This window comes from Battus philenor, unplaced genomic scaffold (assembly GCF_028537555.1).
Source record: "Battus philenor isolate CCGP_79_NKW_IND1 unplaced genomic scaffold, ilBatPhil1.0.hap1 SCAF_21, whole genome shotgun sequence".
NCBI lineage: Eukaryota > Metazoa > Arthropoda > Insecta > Lepidoptera > Papilionidae > Battus > Battus philenor.
The window spans coordinates 11518486-11526436 of NW_027181684.1; positions in this window are offsets into that span (position 1 = coordinate 11518486).

Genomic DNA, 7951 nt, shown 5'->3' on the forward strand with positions numbered 1-7951 from the left:
TACTTTAAGACGTAACGGACTATGCAATAAATAAATAGTAATTTGTAATACATGCGTTTTATATATAACGAATGTTTCAAATAAAATATTAAAATAAGTTATTTGAAATTTCTTTCTCCCTTTTCCATGCTCTGATAAGATTGAACAAGGTATGATTTAAGTAATTAACGTATATATCTTTATTGTTTTAAAATTTAAATAACAATATCTTTTGACAATAATTGACAATAACTCGAACATATTTTGACTCTTTTTTTAAATACATAATACCCGGCACATATGCGTCGTTATAAATCAAATTGTTTTAAAATTGTATTACATAAGCTACAAAAATGCAAGACTATAGTCACTGTCCTAGATATATAAAATATAGTATGTAATTATTAATAATATTTTTACATATTCAGTTGATATATCCTTCTTCTTTTTGGTCGTGCACTACTGTCTTAGTAAACGTGGTCATGCCCAGATCGGTTCTGGAGACTCCGCTGCTTTTGCTATGTAATGTGCTATGTGTTTGGCGAAGTGAGAGCATTTATTTACTCAGTTTTAAGCGGCAGTTTTGAGGTCTGTCCATTTTGTTGAAAAGGGTCCCCCAATCGCTTGCTTTCCACTTTGCCTTACGCCACCAAACGTTGCATTGAATCTTCATTATGGGGTGACATGTCTAAAAAACATGAGGATTTATATTAGGATAATCGACTATAACACCTCTTGCATGTTGAGTTCTTTGAAGATCGAATCGATCGATCGTTGGTGCGGTGCGTCGTCCACTTTCCGACGATCCAGTTATATCCGTACTTAATTGAACTTGCACAATATTGAGTAACTTTTCCACTCACCAATTACAGGTGTAAAACAGCATTCGTTTATGAATTAAATAAAAGTTCATTATACAACAAACAACAAATGCCTTTCCAACCCACTACACACACCTTCGTGACTTTACTGCGGAGTTAGAACCAGCCAGGTAGAAATGAATCAGCTAATGACATCTGATTAGAAATTGTGTACATGATACGAAAAGACTTTTTCCCCAGTGAATAAAAATGATTCGCCAAAGGTGTTGATAAGTGTTAAACTCCAAAAAAATTAATATAATAATTAAAACGATCTTATTTTTTTTTCAAACTACAGATAAAATAAACGCCCGTCCTGTGATGTCAATGAAAATAAAAAAGACACGATAGAATTAAAATTGCACAAAATATAAGACGTATTTATTGTAAGTCATTTTTGAATGTTAATAAGATAATAAATAAATAAATTTAATTAATACTAATGCGTAATTTGTTATTGATTTTATCTTTTCTCTGAATGTAAATCTGCGTAGAAAAAATTATTGCGCTTATGTAAATATATATCGCCCACTTATATTACACACTCTTCAAATAGACTAAACAGTAAAGTTAAATATTGATTTAAATAATAAATCTCTGTGAAACATGTTTTATTTATACATTTGTTTTACAGGACAATATCTTTTGAAAGGAAAAAATTTAGAGGCAAGTAATAAAAAACTAAAAACTCCTCTTTCATTTTATTCGCTGCATTAAGCAGCAGACAGGTTTAATTCAAATAAAAACGAATATAAAAGCTCGTCATTGCGACAGAAAAAAAGCGTCGGCCACGAAGGCGTTACAATAAGGCTATTACCTCATTATTCGGCCGCTTTCATAAGATGCTGATTCGTAGGCGCCCCCGCCGCGCGCGCGCCACCCTTCCCCCGCCGCATTAGACAGTCCGTAAAGCTCATTAATATCCGCAAAAGCTGCAGTCACCAATTCTCGGACCGCTTTGAAGTCATGACTGGACCGGAGACAGATCTTGTAACTATGGTTCTTAATATACAGGATGATTGTAATATCTAGGAAACGATCTGTTGTATTTATAACTGGACAAGACAATTTATTCTACATCTAATAACTTAAGTTATGGATCCCTTTTTGAATCTTGATCTTTGTTCTTTTATAACATTCCATCCTTACCTAGAGTAATCCTAAAATAACACTCTCTTTAGGTATCATATCATTTGCCATTATTATTATTGCTTTCTGACATTCTTTTCCCGTGGTTCTCCCCAATAAGATATTATTTAAAATTATTATTGAAAAAAAAAAAATAGTATCAACTTACTGAATGCACTCAACCACTATATCTAGTGCATATGCCTATGTATTCAGTCAGTTTGTAGGTTCACACTTGTAAATAATATTTTCTCTTCAACGTAAATATTACCAGCTTTTAAAATACAATTAGATTAGAATTAGACATTGTCAGATATCATTTAAATGATCTTATAGCATTAGCTTCCATCATTATGTATTAAGTGCTGTTATTAAAGATAAAAGATAGATACAATAAATCATGTAAATTATGTGTGTAGATTAGTATGGAAAATTTATCTCTCAGTAAATTAAATTCGTTAAACACAAGCTCTGCCAAAAGACATATTACTCTATTTCAGACTATATTCAACATAGAGATGTTTGGTATTGAATTGTTCTAATTTTAAAGAAAAACCTTTTTTAATACAATCATCAAAAAAATTACAAGATCTAATAAGTTTCTCGCTGATTGTTTTCTCTATAGAAAGCACACTAAGTAATAAAGAACTAACGTAAACTTAATTATAAATTGACAATTATAAATGTGTGTAATGAATTTATGTAATAAATTTTGACTCTGAATTGACGTTGACTTTACTTTACATTGACTTGACTTTGACTTTACTTTGGCTTTACTTTGACATTATTTTGACTTTACTTTGACTTTACTTTGACTTTGCTTTGACTTTACTTTGATTAATTGACTTTAAAAAACTCGCCCAAGTTTGTTGCGGGTTTTTCAGAAAGCAGAACCCTTCATAGGTACGTATTTAAGTTGAAAGATCCCTATATAGGGGAGCTTAATTTGATTATTCAATTTATCAAATTGGGCTTGTCTATCATATTCTCATGTCTATGGCTGATCCAAATCAAATAATGATATGAGTATATATCTAATGTTTGATATTAAGAAGATTCGTAAAGAGTATAAATTACTTGGTAACTTTAACTTGTGGTGCATTTAAAACAAAATAATATATTCAATTAATTTGATTCCTTTATAAGAGGAGAACTCGATGCTTTGATCACAAAGTAAATTTTGTCATAAAGTAAAAGGAGACGTGATTTTTTACCGCACGTTTTGATTTTTAAATACTCAACATGAGATGAAATTATTTAGTCATTACTATTTTCCTTCGAAAAATTCACCAAGCTTAAACATGTTTAAGCTCATTTATAATCTTGCTGTAAAAAATAGTTTAACGTTGTCTGGTAGAGATCGCCTCGAGCGATAGGATCGCCAGTTGTACCTCTGTACAAATTGTTTAATTTTTAGCTTTAGATGTATTTTTACTGTTTTTTGGTCACAAAAAAAAGGTAAAATAAATAGATAGTGTCCATGAGACTTTTATTTAGTGTATATATTACAAAAATTGTGTCGACACAATATAAATAATGTCAATAGCTCCCCTGTTGCCTAAGTCTAGCAATGTACGGACTGCAGGAGAATATTCTAAATAATAATTAATAAATAGTAATCTGAATTATGAACGCTTAACGCTATGTGTGTGTGTGTACATATGTACATATGTATGCATTTATATATATGTATACATATAACATTTATATATGTATATTGATTGCAATAGTTCACGATCTTTTATATAGAATTTTACTTGCACATTTTTCCGTAAGCAAAAAATTATGCGATCTTTGCTATCTCTGCGAGCTTTTCCTTCCCGTTGCCAACTAACTGCCCCAATGCTGTAGTGAACCAGCAGCGACTCTAAGATTTATGTGATGCAGCAAAGTGTATGCGTAATGTGGTAGAATGGGAGGCAATCTAATGTGACATAGAATTGTTTTTGAACAGTTCATTATATTTTCATGTTTCCTTCACTTAAAATAATAAAGACAAATTTTTTGAGTTTTATTTATGTTTTATATGATAAGAGTTAAAGTTAGTCTCTATGTCTATTTTAGAATTGTAAACTATGCATTTGATCATGTGATGATCGTAAGCAAAGTTAGTATATAAGCCTACGAAGGTTTCCAAGTCGTTATGACCAATTTTCGACAGATGGCGATACTGTTATTCCAATGAATTACATGTAAAACCGTGACAATTCATTCTAATTTGAAATGATACGAAAACAACAAAAAATGATTACATTTCATGCTGTAGGTGTGTATCGTGGTGTGGTGGGTGTATATCGAATTCAAACGGAACGCTGTCACAATTTTTTCGAAATAACAAAATCAGAAAAATGTCTCAAAATGAATTGATTATTTGTATAATGTCTTTCCCTAAAATTTATTTTAATTGGTAGATTAGCAACGCACATGGTACAACTAGTATACTGTATAAAAGGGCTGTCTTGTAATAGAACATTATAGATAAGATTTTATATATTAATATTGCGCAGGTAAGAACAAACATTGTATTATAAAGACTCTAATATAACAATAATTATTTATTTACATTCAATAGCGATAGATATAATAATATTATAATCAAACATAAAATATGGTAAAACCTGGGACTATGAGCACCATCGTTACAATTGGATAGGCATAGACTTCACCCTGATATATCTATAGGGATATACCATAATCGCCAAGCCTGGCTGGCGAGTTGGCGATTGCAGTGTGCTATTATGATACAAACAGGATGCTGCTGTCCATCCTCTGGACACTAGTGTGCAGTGATAATCCTATCTAATTAATGCTCAAAGTGTGAATTGTATAAAATCGTATCCCGGGAATTTAACTCACGAATTGCAAATCTCATTCTTATACAGCTGGGGTACCATCGCTCAACGGTTAAACATTAAACGTTACTTCCAATAACATTTTTAGATAAAACAATTATTTCTTTGCATGTGAAAGCTACATATCTTCACCAGTGAATATTAGGTTTAAATCTAAAACTATTTTTACGAACAATAATTCTGACACTTTCGACTCTTGCCTATAACTATACGAAAATAGTCTATTTATTTTTAAAAATGTAACAATTTTTAAAATATCATATGTAATTGAATAGCGGACTTACGAGAATGACAAAAATGCTACGCAGACGTAACCACCATGAGCATGCAAATTACGTATTGAATTAGAGAAATGAACATAAGATAATTGATCGGCAGACTGAAAAATAATCCCATTATAAAACGCTTAAAGCAAAACCTGGACGCGAAATAAGAAAATGAATCAACAATTCCCAATAAATCCATTAGAAGGGGTTTGTTAAAAAAAAAACTAGACAAGGCTCGCCCCCCGGCTTTGCCGTCAAAGCGCTATTAAATATTTAATTTGTCGCTTTTCTACCGCGTCGCCGACACGAGTCTGCAAATTGGTCCGTCTGTCTGCGAATGCGTACCTAATGGTGTTTATTGTGGTATCGGAAAGCGAAGTACATCGGTATTGCATTATTCACTTTGCCGTTAGGGGTTGACGATTTCTTATTTTTATACATTTGTGCAATGTATGAACTTGACATTTGAATATTGGTACACAGACGAGACTGGCGACTTGATAATATACGTTAACAGGTAAGGGCACATTTGAAATAGTAGCTTTAACTCAATTGATTATTTGTAAATTATTTACTATGATTCCAGTTTGTAGGAAATTGGGCTACTTTGGCATTGTTGTGACAAGTGTACACTTAATAATCCTATTTGGATTATTATATGAATAAATAAACGAACAAGACGCGAGCAACCGAAAGCTATCATAACATTAAAAAATGTAGAGAAAAGTGCTTTTGAAATTAATATCCGGATTATTCGTAATTTCATAATCCAAAAACGGCTACTGCGCGGTATAGGCCTCCCCGCAACATACCTATGGAGGTTATACCATAATCGCCATGCTTGCCATGCAGGCTAGCGATCGCAGTATGATATTATGATACTCAGAAGACGGTGCTGCCTATCCTCTGGACAATTGTTTATGATTGTTCCCATTTAGTTTTCTACCACTGGGCCTCCAATGCTCAAGCACATTAGTAACTACCACTTTCTTTTATTTTCTACAAGTCTATAAAGAACCGTAAAAAAATGTTATTTTTCAACATTTTTATGCAAGTATATAAAATTATTGTAGTTTAAAACAGCACCATCTGTTGACACATGGTATAAACGTCTATTGTAATATTTAAACAATCTGTTGTTCAGTTATTAACAGATATTAATTTAAATCTGTACTCTGCGACCCCATTATGCTAGAATTCCGACTCGGAGGCAAACAACAGTCAATGTTTGATTCAACGACCGGGAACCAGACGCCACGGCGACGAAGTTGCAAAATGTACTCAATTATTAATGACATCTTTGATAAAAGATCAACTGCTAATTTAGTTCCGAGACCAAATTGCCTCTTAATTAGTTGTAGTAGTTTTCCACCTGTAATTATAATGCCACGATACTGTGCTGACAATAATACTTCTACATTATTTGAAAATAGAACTTCGAATTTTTAACCTTCATTACTTTTTTATTTTCAAAATGATTAGTACTATATTTTACTTAATACTTAGGAATGTCTATAATAAACATTGAAACAAAATAATTATCAGAAATTTATTATTCTAAAACTGCAGCGTGACGTGTCCATAGAGGGCGCAATATTCGCTGCATAAGCTCCCCGGATGCGCCTCCGAGCGCTCCCCGGACAAGATCAATACCGCTCCACGCTTGCTACCCTGGTACCTACTTTACTGATCACTAAGCTTGAGATGAAAATAATTACAAAATAAAATTAAAAATAGAATATGTAAACAGCATCAATAGAAGTTATATTTGGGCAACAATTTTAAGCAAATAAAAACTTTTTAAAAATAAACTTTTATCTCTTCTAATAATATAAAATATCTGTATGACTTTTAGTAATTATATTGTATTAAATGAGTATTCCACTTATAATTGTAAGAAGAGAATATTTAAATACATAGTTACCGTTTTATTAACTCTTTTGCTATAAAATTATTTAATTTAATAATAATTTTGTATGTTATTGTTTTACTAAAAACAAAGGCAGAATCAATTAAAATTATCAATATAATTATAGTGTTCAATTGTTACGAATTGAATGAATTTAAATGTGAAGATTATGTGTTCCACAGGGCCCTGGCTTGTTGAGGTTACAATTTTAAATATAATTGAGCATTATGAGTTCCTAAGTTTGAAAATATATACATTATTTGTATCTACAGGTAAGTATCTACAGGGTGCTTGATTAAGAATATGAATCTCTCAAATAATTCACTTCTTGAAAAATTTTGTATAGCTCGTTTACTGTCAATTTAATTATGGGAAACTTTATGAAAAAGTTAGTTATGGTTTCAAAAACATCGTTGATTCTGAGTAATCACTTTAAACAAAGTGATTGTAAATAGATGTAAAATGTTAAAAGCTTTTTTCTGTCAAGTGAGCGATACATTCATCCCTTTAAAGCTCTTATACCTATATCCAATTACACTGTATATTAAATATAACAATTTAAACAAACTTATTTCGCTATTTTTAAAGTTTTGTTAAATTTTAGTATTCATAGTATTCAAGTATTTCATTTTTAAAGTATTAATATGAAAAGAGTTAAGAGCTTATTGTAATGTAGTGTAATGCGCAATATAATAATCATTATTATTAATTTGGTAATAGAGATTATTTTGAAACACAAAATTAAGTTACCAAATAAATAGCCTAGCAATTTTTCTAAGTATAACACTATTCACACGCGATATTATTTTACACAGAATTAAACATACTCGTAGCTAAATAAATAGTACCGACAAAAAAGCATCTTTAGCATTTCTAGAGATATTTAATGCAATTATCAATTACATAATACGAATGTTTACTTAGAGGTAATTCAAATAAATACATGATGATATTTAA